The sequence below is a fragment of the Camelus dromedarius genome, chromosome X (genome assembly GCF_036321535.1).
Source record: "Camelus dromedarius isolate mCamDro1 chromosome X, mCamDro1.pat, whole genome shotgun sequence".
Lineage (NCBI taxonomy): Eukaryota > Metazoa > Chordata > Mammalia > Artiodactyla > Camelidae > Camelus > Camelus dromedarius.
In genome coordinates this window covers 60,050,317-60,065,677 of record NC_087472.1, presented here as the reverse complement: position 1 = coordinate 60,065,677, position 15,361 = coordinate 60,050,317, and the positions used below count along the sequence as shown (strand labels likewise).

The 15,361-nt window shown below is 40.9% G+C and overlaps 1 long non-coding RNA gene across 1 annotated transcript in view; it reads right to left on the bottom strand.

Moving 5' to 3' along the window:
* Positions 1-14,600, bottom strand: part of LOC116150939 (uncharacterized) — a 30,797-nt gene extending 16,197 nt beyond the window's left edge. Inside the window, exon 1 of the long non-coding RNA XR_004134781.2 lies at positions 14,382-14,600. This is a non-coding gene — a long non-coding RNA (uncharacterized LOC116150939). The remainder of the gene's footprint in view (positions 1-14,381) is intronic.
* Positions 14,601-15,361: the final 761 nt, after the last annotated feature.

Sequence of the window (15,361 nt, the reverse complement as noted above, 5' to 3'; positions counted from 1 at the left end):
ACGCCATTCACACATTTTTAAAGATGGCTTGAATACCTATAACAGATACTAATGCTACAAGATCTTTTTCAGACTTGACCAAGAGACACTGTTGTGAGCTTCTAGGGTGGCCAAGGGAGTAACAGTAAAAGGGCCTGGTTCCCCCTACAAGCTCAGGTTTAAGTGTCTCCTTCTGAGTGAGCAGCTATACTGTTCTAGAACAACTAGGCCCAAACTCTTTCATAAGAAATCTGTTCCCAGGGGGCTGGAGGGTGGGTATAGTGCATGCTTAATATCCCTCAGGTCCTGGGTTCAATCCTCTGTGCCTCTATTTTTAAAAAAAACTGTTCCCTACACTTCTAAAAGACTAGGTGAGAGAGAATGGGGGGCCTCAGAGAATAGAACAGGTGGTGGCCCCTTTTTCCTTCAAACCCCATTCCTGAACAGAGTCAAAGTGATCAGTAGGGGGAGGGAGAGTGTAGCTCAGTGGTAGAGCACATGCTTAACATGCCTGAGGTCAATCCCTAATACCTCCCTTAAATAAATAATTTTAAAAACCCAAAGTGATCATTAAAACTAAAAACCGGATTGGTCTGATGAGGTCTCAAAATAGAGTAATAGTAGAGGGTAGATTGAAGCCAGCGCTAAGTAAAGACAAGACTGGGCTAGCGAAAAGGTGCATCTTCTGGCACTGCCTCCATCCTAAGGTACCCTGGAAATCTGCTTTTCTGTTGTGCCCCATCTTCTTAGGCACAGCTCTGCAGGCTCTTCTGAGTGCCTGGGCCAGCTCTCAGTTTGGAGTATGGATCGTGGAAGCATGAAAATGGCTGAAGTGCAAAAAGAAGGAATCGGTAAGATTAGAACGCTTCAATTCTCCGATCCCAACTTTTGTAAGTCCCAGCTCTTCCCTGGTCCCTACAATACAGGGAGGCAGGAGTGAAGGCCCCCTAACTGGACTGGCCAAAAATTTAGCAAATCTCTTTTTATCCCGTAGTTTAGCTACAACAGGGTTGCCTTTTTTTTTTTTTTAAGTAATATTTGCTATGAAACTAACAGATAAGAACAGGAACAAAAGAACACACAAACAAATGGGTTTATGGGTTAACTAACATTTCTTACCCTATCCTAGATCAGCTAAAGTCTAACTGTAGGTGAGCTTATCTGGTGCATTATACAGGACACCCAACCAAGTCCTTTTGTGTCAGGGCAACCTTGCAAAACAGGTGAGAGGTCAGAGGTGAGACCAAGCTGCTTAGACTTCAGCCTGACATAGATCTGATGAGCCTGGCGGTCCCCGGCAGAATCGGCGTCCCACCGTTGCCTTCTTTCCTGGCCCCGGGCTGCCTTCTGGTTCTGCAGTCACCCTGGCCCCTGGGCTCCCCGACCCTTTCCTGCTCCGTGAGAGAGAAGAGACTCAGTGAAACTCCACTCGTTCACATATTGTTCTGATGTTTCTTAGGACATATGTTTTGGCAAATAGAAGTGTGCTTGTGAGCCTCATCGGAAAAAAATTTGGATTCGAGATTGCTTCTGAAAACCTGCTTCCTTTCGTGGCCGTTCCTATTATTCTCATTGGTGTCCCGTTTAGTCCCCTAAAGTGGCCATGTGACCTTGATGGCAAACGCCATCTTTCTAAGAAGCCTGCGTGTGCTGCATCAGACTCCTCTGACGGCTGCTCGCGGCTCGGTCTTTTCCGATTTCAAAGCCTTAAGACCGCCCACCGAGACCCTTTTTCCGGTCTGAGAGGCCTGGGAGGCTCTCAGGTCATTTGTGGAGGAGATGTGATTGACACGGCCTGTGTCTAATGAATGCTCTTCTCCTTCCCAGCTCAGATTACAAGTTCCGCTCTCCTTCCCAGCTCCTTTTTGATGACTCACCTCTCAAACTCCTCGCGTTCTCTCCTTCCTTATATTCGCCCCACCCGTCCTTTCTCTCTTGGCTCCTCGTTGTCCCCCACCTTTAAGGGAATGGTTCTTGTGAATCCTCTCTGGTGTAGTTTTTACTTTAAACATATAGAAGCAAAAAACATAATTTCCGCGCAGAAAAGTGAATGTTCATTTCCTTATAAGGAGCTTAACCCGTGACTGTTCGGTGAGGTTTCCCTTTCTCATGATGGGGATGGCTTCTGCCTCTGTTTCCAGTTCCACTCCAAACCCCAGGCAGCTCTGAGTTGCTAGCAAAGGTCAAGCAGCCCCGTTCTAACTGCTGGTGTCGCTGAGGGAGGAGTCCGAGGAGGCAACGACCAGGGTTGGAAGTTTTCAAACACTTCCTTGGGTCTCTGGGGCATCTGCATCAGGTACATATGACAGCTTTCCTGGGGACTGCAGCCCTAAAGGGGAAATAGACCTTGAGTCGTGGAGAGCAAAGTGGGGGGTGGGCAAGTAGGGGGCTGAGACAACTTAGAAGTTGTCCTGGACCCAGTCTATTTAAAGAGGTGAATGAATGGACTTTCACCTGGGCAAGGGTCCTCACAGCATGCTTTCCTGGACAGGCCAGTGAAGCCAGTAGGAAGTTGGCAAGGAACGGCCTAAGTTTGTCCCCCTTGGGTGCTTGTAGGCTCAGTTGCTCTTTAGTGCTCACACATTCATCACCCCTTCTCTGCTGTGTATTATGCCACAGCTAAAGTCTGTGACTGAGAGCTTCAGTTCACCTAGGTTTAACACTGCCTGTATAGGGCTTTGGGCATAGTTGGAGTCTGAGCATCATACCAAAGGCTAGAGACTCAGGGACAACCCAGTCTGCAGACTGCGCTCAGACCCAGGCATCTATTCGGAGGGGATTTATACGCTTGGGTATTGTGTCTCTGGGAAAAGAGAGGAGTTTGTCGCTTGGGGGAAAGAAGGTGCTGAGAAATAGGTAGGCACCTTCCTTTTCTATTCCCTTCTCGCCGGCCCGCTGCTCTCCCTTTGGAGGCCCCTGGGCTAAGTCCCGTCCGCAGCTCAATTGCATTGTCCAGGCTTGCCCCTCGGCCTCTGAGAGGAATGTAGCCAATGAACAAGAAAGAGGAGGCATGCTTTCTGCCCCTGCTGGGGTGAAAAGTAAGTGGAGACACAAATCTTATCCCCTCCCCAGCTTCTGCTCCCACCTCCTCTCCTTCATCTTCATCACAAGACAGTTCGGAAGCATTTCTCTGCCCAAGGCTCTGTCCTCATTAGTTTACACCCAGTCTTAGCCCTGACAATCAGAGGCAACAAGGGCTGAGTGACACTGACAATGCAGAAAAGCACTTACACATAGAGGTGGTGCCGAGGGGAGAAGTGGGCTAATGTGGTCAGATGTGTGGTCCAGAGATGTTCACGCCGGTGTCATATCTGGGGGTCAATGCAGTTTGGGGCTGAGGAATCAGGGTAAATGCATGTAATTGTGATGAAATGTCAGAGTGGGCAATTGTGAGAGTTTTAGATCTAGGTAGATTGGGGCAAGCAAAACTATTGGCTCTCAACTGTAAAGGATTCTTAGAGGAGGTGAGATTTCAGAAATAGCTGAGTGACAGGACCAAATGGCCATAAGGTATTTACATCCTGAGGTGGGAGTGGAATTAGCAGATGGACTAGACCTTGGTCAGGAAAGCTTGAATAACCACTGATTGTTAGTCCTCCTCCTCCTCCCTTCTCAACACACGTGTTGAGTGCCAATTCTGTCCTAGTACACAGGGAACCTAAAAATACTCATGATCGCAAGTGGTTATTGAGTATGTCCTGTGTGCCAGGTACTGTGTTAAACACGTTGTCTTATTTACATCTCACATTTGCCTTATGATGTAGGTATCATTATTATGCCCATGTCGCACATTAGTTCAAAGAGATGATGTGATTTGCCCCCAAATCACGCAGCGGGCTGTAAGTGGAAGAGGTGAGATTCGAATAGAGGCAGGTAGCATCTAGAACCCATGAATTTAATCAGTGTGCTCTACCTAATATTCTAGTTGGACAATGATAGAATGCAACTTTTTTTTTAAATTTTGAGGAGGAGGTAAGTAGATTTATTTGTTTGTGTTTTTAATGAAGGTACTGAGAATTGAACCCAGGACCTCATGCATGCTAAGCATGCCCTCTACCACTGAGCTATACCCTCCCCACTAGTTGGACAGTGATAGAAATGGTGGCTGAGGAAGCTTGAAGAGGGAGGACCAGGACTTTGAAAGCAGACCAGGTAAGGCAGAAGCTCCCAGAAGCAAAGGTAGAGCCTCTGGCCAGCTATTTAGACAGACAGGTAGAGCAAGCTTCTGGGTAACCAGGATGCAGCAGAAACTAGGAGGAAGTCCAGCCAGGCAGGTGGTTGGCAGCCAGAGATTCTGGCAGCCAGTAACAGAAGTTCTGCCATGGGGCCTGGGCTTACAGCGCAGGATGCCAGATGTCAAAAGGTCTGGCAAGAGCTAGATGAAGTACTATTCTGGCAATGACTAAGGTGCCAGACAGGCCACTGAGGTAAGACTAAGGAGCTGGAGTCACTTGAATAGGGGCTTCAAGTATGGGCTGTTCAATAACAAACCAGGAAACAGCCCAGTTATTATAGCTAGGAATCAGCTCCATTCATTCATCCTCCCATTTCTTCTTTCAACCACATTTTTTGGGCTCTCCCTAGGTGGTAAGTGCCATGCGAGGCTCTGGGGTAAGACCCAGTCTAGTCGGGGAGCCAGACCTATAAAACGGGTAGCTACAATACTATGGTTAGTTCTGTTAGAGGCACAAGTGGACTGTTGTGTGTGGAGGAGGCAGATGAGACTAACTTTCCTTGGGAGAGTTCACAAAGAATATGAACTCTGAGCTGGGTCTTCAAGGAAGATGAGAAGTTTCCCAGGCTCTGAAGTGGTGGAGAGAATTTCAGGCAGAGGGAATAACCTGGGCCAAGGTACAAAGTCTTGAAAGAGTAAGCCACATTTGGGGAACAATAAGCAATTCATACACGGCAGGGAGCAGGGGAATGTGCATCTGAAGAAGACCAGAGGCCAGGTTATGAAGGCTTTTGTGGCTGCTGCTGGCAATCTTGGACATTCTCCCACAGGTAAAGGAGACCCAGCTGCGGGCTCTATGTGGGCAAGTGACAGGATTGCATTGAGGTGTTTCAGGAAGACTGCATGGGAATAGTGCCCAGATGTACCGGAGGCAGGCAGATCACTCAGGAGGTGATTGAAATTGTGCAGGCAAAAAATGATGGACGCTTGAACTAAGACAGTGACAGAGAGGATTAGTTCAAGAAAACATTTCTACAGGGAGTGCTGACAAGACTCAGTGACTGATGTGGTTGGTGACTGATGGGAAGAAAGAAGTCATGGACAACGCCAACGATTTCTTGCTTGACAACTGAGTCTAGGGTGACATTATTCACGTAAAGACTGGGACTGTAGGGCCAGGAGTGGGTTTTATGGGAGGAGATAGAGTTCAGTTTGGGATCTGTTGAATCAGAGGTGCCCAGTGTTGTGCTTGTAAATGTTTAACTACCAGCTCTGTGTAGTGATGAGACTCTGGTTTACTGATTTCTGTGGTATAAATATACCTACCATGGCCAATTTCAAGCTACCCAATGTGATGTCAACCTGCTCACAAAATTCCTGAAAATTTAACAATCAGTCTCAGAAACCTGGAAAGGACTGTGCTAGGCTATCTGGGGCACAGGCTTATGATGGCATTAGTTAAATAATTTTGAGACCACACCACTGGACTGAGTCAGGATTTTCAGAACTCCAGTAGAGAAGCTAATGGGTTCTTTAAGCAGCTAACCCAAGATCAAGCAGAACAAGAATTAATTATATGGTACTGAATGAACTGATGAAGAATGATTATGGCTTTTGTTTGGAATATTGCTGCTGGATTTAAGGAACCCCTTTCTCTTTTCTCTTAAGTTATCTGTACTCATAACAACCAGTAGATTATACCTCTGCAGTCAAATGCTCTACCACCGAACCAGTAGATTATACTTCTGTAAACAGAAATGAAACTTACCTTTTCTCTGTAACTGATCTCACCAGAATTTGAAAACTTATATTGAGTATTCTTATTTCCATGACAATATGATTATTTGCATAAGTTGAATAAGACTCTATCTTCCTTATAACAGGACATAGTTAGAAACATTGCATATATAACCAAGGCTTTGATTGGAATGTCATATTTGAAAATGATGTGCACAGAATCAGATATGGCCAGACAGTTCTTAGGAACTCAGGTTGACTTAATGGAGCCAATGCTTACAAAGCCCTCTTGAGAAAACTGGCCTGGTACCTGACTTACAGGGTCCCCAGCCTTACAGGTGAGAAAGGAAGGTCCTGGAAGGAAGGCTCAGGAATCTTGGGCTATTTTAAGGACCTCAGGAAAAGAGGAATTCACCGACATCTACAGGTATTGCAGGTGAAATCTGGTGGCAAGTTCTTGGCTTCCAGAAGGTTTTTGAAAGTCTAATGTGAGTTTCTTCATGAAGAGCTCCAGCAAAGCAAACTTTAAAAGGCGTACGTGGTGAATTACCACTTTTGCTGCATTTATGTAAATAATCAGGCCAAATCTCATGAGATGAGACATATTTTGTAAACAAGAATCAAAAAGGTGGGGGTGATTGTAGAGAGAAATTTTGCGTTCCAGAGAAAACTAGAGTAGACTTTTATGGGTTATTAGATTCTAGTCCTGTTCATTGTCATTGAGCTGTTTTTCACCTCTTGATAAACTACATTTTATTTTCTACTTTGTTATCTACCTGTACATTGGATTGGATCCTGTCATCTTGCACATTTTGTCAGCCCTTACCAATTTCTTAATTCTCCTAGTGTCCCTCAATAGCTGGTTACTCTCCAAATTGGCATTTCAAATTTTTCTCCCACCCTCTTGACTTGGTACCACTGAGAACTAAAACATGACTCTCCAGATCCTTACTGGGGTTCAAGGTTGTCTTGTACCTGAACATCCCCGCGGGATCTAAAGAAGCCACGTAAGCTGAAGCTGGACAACCTGATATAAACCTCAAAGGGGTCATCACCACAGCAGATCACATATGGGCGTTGGTGCCTACTCTCATGTGGGCCACTCAGGAAGTTCACTGGAACACCTGCACCTTCCATGCTCTGCTCCAGGAAATAACCATGCAAACTGCAAGCTAGAAAACCTGTCAGATAGCCACCACCGTCTGCATTCCACTAATGTATAGATAGCTTCTTTGAGTCCAGTGTATAGAAATCTTGTGACTGGCTGACTTCTGGACTCAGAAACTGGGTTTATAATCTGCTCCAACCACTAATCTTTCTATTTCTTTTGTATTCATAGAAATCCCCTTCATTAAATGCCCGATGGTTTACATTATCCAATGAATATCCTCTACTACCTAGTCTAAACATATGGTTCAGTTGATCCTTAATAAACAAAAGGCAACCAGATGAGAAATGGATTTAAATTGCTTAGAGGAAAGAAGCATGTCTCTTCTTTGGTCTGTCCAGCCCAGTCTTAGCAAAGAATTCTGCTAAGTCATCCTCCCATCCTTGGTGAGTGATCACCCTTGATATCTGATCAGGTTCTTCATCCTCCACTTTAAGGGGATTTGTTTCGTTTTGTTTTGTTTTCTCTGGGGGGAGGTAATTAGGTTTATTTATTTATTTATTTCAGTGGAGGTACTGGGGATTGAACCCAAGACCTCCTGCTTGCTAAGTACATGCTCTACCACTGAGCCATTCCCTCCCCTTCATCCTCCACTTTAGATGTGTAAGTCCTTGGTCTGCTTTAGCAAGAGTGTTAGGTCAGTTTAGTGAGAATCCCCCATCCTTGACATCTCCTCTTAGTAACTGTCCATCCACTGACTGCTTTACTCTGGTCATTGGGCTATAAATCCCCACTCATCCTTGTTCAGACTTGAGCCCAATCTCTCCTCCATACTGAAAGTCTTCTTTATCATTATGTAAGGCAAAATCTATAAACTTCAAGGAGAAATAGATAAATCCACTATTACAGCTGGAGACTGTAAAACCCCTCTATCATAAATGGACAGATCCAGTAGGCAGAAAATAAGTAAGGACAGAGTTCAGTTCAACAGCACCATCAAAAAACTGAATATAATTGACATTTTTGGCTACTTTTTCCAAAAACAGCAGAATACACATCTTTCTCAAGCTCATATGGAACATTCACATAGACCGCATTCTGGCCATAAAACACACCTTAAAAAATTTAAAAGAATAGAAATCAAACAATGGCTGCTCTTAGACCACAGTGGAATTAAAATAGAAATCAATAACAAAAAGATAATTAGAAAATCCAAAAATACATAGAGATTAAACAACACACTTCTGAATAATACAAAGGTCAAAGAAGATATCACAAGATAAATTTTAAAATATTTACAGCTAAATGATGATGGAGATATCAAAAGCTTCACAGATAAACAACAGCTAGAAGCATTCAGCATCACCAAATCAGCTTTACAACAAATGTTAAAGGAACTCCATCAAACCATAAGAAAAGAGAACAAAAAGAAGAAAGAGAAAAAAAAAGACCTACAAAAGATTGCTTTGGTAGTTCGGGGTCTTTTATGGTCCCATATAAATTTTGGAATTGTTTGTTCTAGTTCTGTGAAGAACATCTTGAGTATATTGACAAGAGTTGCATTGAATCTGTAAATTGCTTTGGGTAGTATGGCCATTTTGATAATGTTGATTCTTCTAATCCAACAGCACAAGATATCTTTCCATTTCTTTATATCATCTTCAATTTCCTTCATCAATGTTCTACAGTTTTTAGAGTATAGGTAACCTCTTGGTTAAGTTTATTTGTAGGTATTTTGTTGTTTTTGATGCAATGGAAATGTTTATGCCAGTTATACAATTCTGGTTTTTGAAGTGAAAAAAAAAGCAAATGAAGGGCCACAAATGGCAAAATATCCTTCTTTCTTCTGGGTGAGTTGTATTTCATTATGTATATATGCTGCATCTTCTTTATTCATTCATCTATTGATGTGCACTTAGGATGCTTCCATATCTTGGCAATTATAAATAATGTTGCTGCTGATAGCGGGGTGTATGTATCTTTAAAAATTTTTTTAAGTATCAACCACTTTACTGTTTATCATACTTTATCTGTAAGCTGGATTGATTTGATTTTTTTAAACATTTTTTATTGAGTTATAGTCATTTTACAATGTTGTGTCAAATTCTAGTGTAGAGCACAATTTTTCAGTTATACATGAACATGCATACATTCATTGTTACTGTATCTTTTTTAAATTAATTCTTATTTTGTGGTTGGCTTTATTCCTTTAATAACTATGTAAGTTTAAAAAGCTAAAGCTCTAAGTGTTCTTAGAAACAATGAACAGTACATATATGTAAATTTTAAAAATATGTGCAGTGTATTGTGTATATGTATTTATATGCAATATATTGTATATGTGCAGTCAAATTGTAACAATTCTACCTAATAAAACTGAAAAATGAAAAAAATATTTACAGCTAAATGAAAATGAATACACAAATTACCAAAATGTGTGGAATGCAGCAACAGCAGCACTTAGAGGGAAATTTATAGCATTGAGTGCTTGTATTAGAAAAGAAGAAAGCTCTAAACCCAGTAATCTAGGGAGTGGTGGTTATAGCCCAGTGGTAGAGCATATGCTTAGCATGCATGAGGTCCTGGGTTCAATCCCCAGTATATCCACTAACAAAATATAAACTAATAAAATAATAACCAAATAATTCAAATAAACAAAATAATCTAACTTTCCACCATAGGAAACTAGGAAAAAAGAGCAAATTAAATTCAAAATAAGCAGAAGAAAGGAAATAGCAAAAATTAGAGCAGAAATCAATAATATTGAAAACAGAAAATGATTGGAGAAAATCAACAAAAACAAGCTGAGACTTTGAAACTATCAATAAAATTTGTAAGCCTCCAGCCAGGCTAACTAAGAAAAAAGAGTTACTAATATCAGAAATGAAAGAGGGGTCATTCCTATAGATCCATAAGGATAAAAGAGGAATGCCACGAATAACTCTATGCCCACAAATTTGACAACCTAGGTGAAATGGACCCATTCCTTGAAAGACACAAGCAGCCAAAACTCACACAAGGAGAAACAGACAATCTGAATAGGCATAATTATTGATGAAATTGAATCCATAGCCTTCCAAAAACAGAAAACACCAGACCCAGATGGGTTCACTGGTGAATTCAAACAAACATTTAAGGAACAAATTATACCAATTCTCTACAATCTCTTTCAGATGTTAGGAGCAAAAGGAATACTTCCTAAATCATTCTATGAGGCCAGCATTGCCCTAATATGAAAACCAGACTAAGACATTACAAGAAAAGAAAACTACAGACAAATATCTCTAATGAATGTAGATGCAAAAATCATCAACAAAATAGTAGCAAATCAACTTCAACAATGGGTAAAAAGAATTATACACCATGACCAAGTGGGATTTATCCCAGGTATGTAAAGCTGGTACAACATTAGAAAATTAATACAGCCAATCACATCATGATCATATAAATATATGCAAAAAAGCATTTGAAAAAATCCAACACTGATTGATGATAAAAACTCTCAGTTAAACTAAGAATAGAGGGAAACTTCCTCTACTTGATAAATAATATCTACAAAAAAACCTACAGCTAACATCATACCTAATGGTAAGAAACTTGAAGCATTCCCACCAAGATCAAGAACAAAGCAAGGATGTCCCGTCACCACCCCTTTTCAACATTGTACTAGTAGTTCTACCTAATGCAATAAGACAAGAAAAAAGAAGAAAAGTTATACAGATTAGGAAGAAAGAAATAAAACTGTCTTTGTTTGCCAATGACATGATCATCTAGGTAGAAAATCTAAAAGAATCATAAACAAGAAACTCCTAGAACTAATACACAATTATAGCAAGGTTGCAGGATACAAGGTTAATATATAAAAGTCAGTCACTTTCCTAAATACCAGTAATGAACATATGAAATTTGAAATTGAAAACACAATACCACTTACATTAGCACCCCCCAAAATAAAATACTTAGATATAAATCCTACAAAATAAGTATGAGATATATATGAGGAAAACTACAAAATTCTGATGAACGAAAGCAAAGAAGAACTAAATAAATGGAGAGATGTGCCATGTTCATGGACTGGAAGACTCAATATTGTCAAGATGTCAGTTCTTCACAGCTTGATGTGTATATTTAAAGCACCTCCTCCAATGAAGACATACAAATGATAGCCAATAAGCACATGAAAAATGCTCAAAATTGCTATTAGAGAAATGCAAATCAAAACTACAATGAGTCAGGATGGCCATCATTAAAAAGTCCACAGATGATAAATACTGGAGAAGGTGTGGAGAAAAGGAACCCTCCTACACTGTTGGTGGGAATGTAGTTTGGTGCAGCCATTATGGAAAACAGTATGGAGATTCCTTTAAAAACTAAAAATAGACTTACCATATCATCCTGCAATCCTACTCCCGGGTATATATTCCAGAGGGAACTCTAATTCAAAAAGACACCTGCACCTCAATGTTCATAGCAGCACTATTTACAATAGCCAAGACATGGAAGCAACCTAAATGTCCATCAATAGATGACTGGATAAAGAAGTTGTGGTGTATAGATATACAATGGAATACTACTCAGCCACAAAAAAATAAAATAATGCCATTTGCAGCAACATGGATGGACCTGGAGACTGCCATACTAAGTGAAGTAAGCTAGAAAGAGAAAGAAAAATACTATATGATATCACTTATATGTGAAATCTAAAAAAGTAAGACAGATGAACTTATTTACAAAACAGAAACAGAATCACAGACATAGAAAACAAACTTGAGGTTACCAGGGGTGAAAGGAGGAGGTGGAGGGATAAATTGGGAGTTTGGTATTTAAAGGTACTAACTACTATATATAAAACAGATAAACAGCAAAGTCCTACTGTATAGCACAGGGAACTATATTCAATACCTTATAATAGCCTCTAATAAAAAAGAATATGAAAAGGAATGTGTGTATATATATATATATATATATATATATCTGAATCATTATGCTGTACACAAGAAACTAACACATTATAAACAGACTATTCTTCCATAAAAAATAAAAGAAAATTACAAAAAAAACCCCACAAAGCAACTCCAATCAAAATCCCAGCAAATTATTTTGTGGATATCAGCAAACTGATTCTAAAGTTTATATGGAGAGGCAAAAGACCAAAATAGCCAACACAATGCTGAAGGAGAAGAACAAAGTTGATGGACCAACTATCCAATGTCAAGACTTACTATAAAACTACAATAATTAAGACATTGTGGTATTGGTGAAGGACTAGACAAAGAGATCAATGGAGCAGAATATAAAGCCCAGAAATAGACCCACACAAATATAGTCAATTGATCTTTGACAGAGGAACAAAGGCAATAAAATGGAGCAAAGGTAATCTTTTCAACAAGTGGTGCTAGAACTGGGCATCTACATCCCCCCAAAATGAATCTAGAAACTGATCTTACACTCTTCACAAAAAAATAACTCAAAATGGATCATAGACATAAACATAAGATTCAAAACTATAAAACTCCTAGGAGATAACATAGGAGAAAGCCTAGATGACTTTGGGTATGGCAGTGACTTTAGATACAACACCAAAAGCACAATCCATGAAAGAAAGAAAGCTTAAAATGAAAAACTTCTTTATGAAAGACAATGTCAAGAGAATCAGAACACAAGCTATAGACTAGGAAAAAATATTTGCAAAAGACACATCTGATGAAGGACTGTCATTCAAAATATATAAAGATCTCTTTAAAAGTATTTTTGGAGGGGAAGGAAATAGCTCAGTGGTAGAGTGCACGGTTAGCATGCATGAGGTCCTGGGTTCAATCCCCAGTACCTCTACTTAAAAAAAGGAAAGACTCAAATAAATCACTCAGCAAGAGTCTTAGAGTAAGAAGACACTGAGGCTAGAATTCTGGGGAGCATCTACAGAGGAGGACAACGCAGAGGAAAATCATGAGCATGATATCATGGCAGCCAAAGGAGGAGTAATTTTCTAGAAATGGGATTTGTTCATAGAATCAGTTACTACTGGGAAGTTCTCTCTGAAGTATGTCTGTGGCTTTTCTGATATGGAAGTCACTTATGAGCATAACGAAAGCTGATGGTTGGGGCAGAGACCAGAATGCAACAATTGAATTATTATGGGAAGTAAGGCAGTAAAGATAGTGAATGGGAACTATTTTTTCTGAAAATCAGAATCTGGGCATCTCTTTTCACAGTAGCAATGCCAGTTACCCTATGTTAGATAACAAATATACAGAAAGTGAGTGTTACAATTTCTTTCAATACCAGCAAGCATTTTTTGGGGTGCTTTGGCCACTGGGGATATGGAGAAGAACAAGTTGAGGTCAGTGCCCCCAAGGCGCTCCTAGTGTAGTAGGAGACAGAGAAGTCTGCAAGCCCAGAGGAGGAAACAGTTTCTGCCAGGAGAAGGGGCTGGGAATTTGCGAAGTCTTAACAGAGGAAATGCCATTAGAGCTGGGATTTGAAAAATGAGTGGAGGTTCTCCTGGTGAAGGGCTGGGAGGGCATTCTAGATAGAGGGACACATAGGCAAAGGCTTGTAGGTGGAAATGTCTCTGCCATGTTTGGGGATGACTAGTGGCTCAGTGCAGGGGCATGGCTGGACTGTAAAGGGGGTCTTTCAGCCATGTTAGTGGGTTTGGACTTTAACATAGATCATGGGAAGCTTTCAGAGCTTTTTTTAAGCTAGATGGGTCACATGTCCAGAATTGGAAGGATAAAATTGCAAGTGGGGAGACCCACTGAGGGACTTCCATAATTATCCGAGCACGAGGAGATGAGAACCTGTTCTAAGAGAGTGGCATGATCTTGGAGGAGAATGAAACAGAAATAGCAAAGTAAGGTAGTTGACTGAACTTGATTTAGGAAATAAAGATGATGACTTGAGATTGATCATAGTGAAATTATTAAGCTCTCGAGCTCTGGAATCGGGAAGAATCCTGGTTCTGCAACGTCACAGTTGTGTGTCCTTAAACATCTCTTTAACATAAACATGTTCTTTAACATCTCTGAGCCTCTACTTCCTCATCTGCAGAGTGGGGATAATAAAATGCCTACCGTATAAGACAAAACTGAGTAAGTACTCAATAAATGTTAGCTATTATTTTTAATATGATTATTCTTATTGCCCACTGAATTTCAGTGGCTGACAGAAATCTCCAAGAGGCAGTTGGAAATGTGAGTTGAAGTGTAAAAGGAAGATATGGACCAGAGGTTTCTGATTCACCTTATAAATATAATAGTTGATCTCGGAGAGCAGCTGAGCCACTGTGACAGGCAGAGAACAAAATTTTGCAGAATATTCATATTTAGAAGTGGTAGAGTACAGAAAATTAGTGGCATGAGAGAGAGAGGGAGAGGTCCTTACCTTGGAGAGGATCCTTAAATTGCTAAATGCAGTGGCTTCATCTAAGTCCTCAGTCCCTGACACCTCTGCACCATTGGATGCAAGTGACCTCTTCAAGCCTTCTTTTAGAAACTCTTCTTCAGTTTCCATGGCATCCTAGCTTCTCTGATTATGCATAGGATGTCTCAGCCTTATCACTTTCTTGCGCCAACCCCCTCATTTTACAAATGAGGAGACTAAAGAGCCAGAAAATGGAAGTAGCTTGTTCAAGGTTCACAGTCAGTTGTTCCTTCTTTGGTTTTTTTTTCCCTTTTCTCACTTCCCACAGTTCTTTTCTCTTTGTTCTCTTATACTCACTTCCTCTTTCTAAAGATTCATCTGTTTGCATGGCTTCTGGGATAGCCTTTAGGTTTTTGATGGCCAAATTGAAATCTCACCCCCTTGCCTCTCTCCAGAGCTGCTATCCCAGCCTTTCAACAGTTAGTCAGATGTTCCACTGAAACCTCACGCTCAGCATGTCTGAAATATCATCTTTCCCCACAAGGCTAACTTTCCTCTTTTGCTCCATTATCCTCTCAGTGGCACCTCCATTCTCCTAGTCAGTTAATCCCTTACCAAATCTGATCAATTAGCCTATATACATGTCCACATAGTGCAGTAGTTAAGCACACTGCCTCTAGGGACAAGACTGCTTGGGACCCAATCCTGGCTCTGTAACATTGGGCAAGTGACTTAGTCTGAACCAGAGGCCATTAGAGCTGGAAGAGAGCTTAAAGATAATTACTTCTCCAAGCTTCACCTTTTTTGGAAAAGAAAACTGCACCATAAAAGGGAAATCCCCACAGCCTGTAAATCAGAGTTAGGACTGTAAGCCAAGGCTGTTGGCGCCCCAGTCCAATGCATTTGGACTACACCATATTGCCTCTTGCAATCTTATTGGATCTGTCACCACTGCCCCCTCCCTAGATTGAATATTTACAGCTTCATGCCTGGATTATTGA